This window comes from Nannospalax galili, unplaced genomic scaffold (assembly GCF_000622305.1).
Source record: "Nannospalax galili isolate Female #2095 unplaced genomic scaffold, S.galili_v1.0 scaffold43, whole genome shotgun sequence".
Classification (NCBI taxonomy): Eukaryota; Metazoa; Chordata; class Mammalia; order Rodentia; family Spalacidae; genus Nannospalax; species Nannospalax galili.
The window spans coordinates 4,039,863-4,041,171 of NW_008353342.1; the positions used below are offsets into that span (position 1 = coordinate 4,039,863).

Consider the following 1,309-nt stretch of genomic DNA (forward strand, 5'->3'; position numbering starts at 1 on the left):
GCTATTTCCACCAATAACTCATATTTATAACACATTATCTGAAATACAGCTTAGCTCATTTATTTTATAGTTGCTCCTAGACAATTCCTCCTTTGAAAGGGGTGAGACCAGGGAGAGAAAGGTAAATTCAAATCTTAACTGCAGCAGACAAGTTTCTAGGTATGTGGGATGGTATCTATTTGCTTTCCCAGATCACCCAACCTATTTCCACCAATAACTCATATTTATAACACATTATCTGAAATACAGCTTAGCTCATTTATTTTATAGTTGCTCCTAGACAATTCCTCCTTTGAAAGGGGTGAGACCAGGGAGAGAAAGGTAAATTCAAATCTTAACTGCAGCAGACAAGTTTCTAGGTATGTGGGATGGTATCTATTTGCTTTCCCAGATCACCCAACCAGTACAAAGTCAAGGACCCAAGATAAGAACCAGCCACTATCAGTCTTGGACAGCATTTGTCCCGTTGCTTTTTGCCTTGAGGTCCTTACACTGCGATGGCATGGCGACTGCTCAGTTCGGTGTCATTCACGGTCTGTTGTTTCTGCGGCAGGATCTGGCTTCGAACTCGCGGCAATCCTCCTGCCTCATTCTCCCGCGTGTTCCCTTAGGCCTGTTTATGAACCCCGGGGGTCAGCCTGGACGCCCAGGACCCGGGCGGTCCACTGAGGACCGCGACGGGGAGGGGGAGGGAGGTGACGGCAGGTGAGTAGGGCATGGAGGAGGAAGTGAGCCGTGCACCGTGCGGGAATTACTCATGTCGCTTTCCTGAGCGGAACTTCTCGCCTCCCTGTGGGTCCGGCTCAAGTTCAACCTAACTGAAGTCACTTCCCGTCCGGGCTCACTGGGGAAACCCGCGCATCCGTGCGAGGGGAGGGAGCGAGCGCAGAGCGGGCCAGGTACCCGAGGCGCCCTCCGCGGCGTCGAGGCCCGTCTTGGTCCAGGCGCGCAGGCGCGGGCCGCTGCAAAGACAGCTGAGGCGCGCGGGCTCCACGGAGGGTGCACCCCTCTGCGTGCGGGGCCGACGACGCCAACTCCACCTGGCCTTGCCGGCCCTACCGGCCCGCCTGCCGCCTCGCGACCCGGTCCCCGGCGCCCCAGCGCCCTCCTCTGTTCCCCCGCCACACCTGAGCAAAACTTTTCCCTCGCCTCCCCAATTCAAACTCCGCAGCGTCCGGAGCTGCCGCAAACCGCCCCGTCCCTAGCAACAAGGTTCCGGCCGTAGAGCGAGAGCCGCTAGGTGTAAGGAAGGTGATGTCGTAAAGCCGCGAGTGTCGTAAACCAGGTGCGGTGGGGAGGGGGGAGGGGT

At 56.6% G+C, this 1,309-nt stretch overlaps 2 protein-coding genes across 2 annotated transcripts in view; one reads left to right on the forward strand and one right to left on the reverse strand.

The window, feature by feature from the left end:
• Positions 1-1,309, reverse strand: part of LOC103748000 (serine/arginine repetitive matrix protein 1-like) — a 122,323-nt gene that overhangs the window by 119,337 nt on the left and 1,677 nt on the right. The gene's annotated exons all lie outside the window — the stretch shown is intronic.
• The window catches only part of Zeb1 (zinc finger E-box binding homeobox 1), a 214,798-nt gene continuing 213,724 nt past the window's right edge, over positions 236-1,309 (forward strand). Inside the window, exon 1 of the mRNA XM_008850537.3 lies at positions 236-1,285. The gene's annotated coding sequence lies outside the window, so the exon portion shown is untranslated. The remainder of the gene's footprint in view (positions 1,286-1,309) is intronic.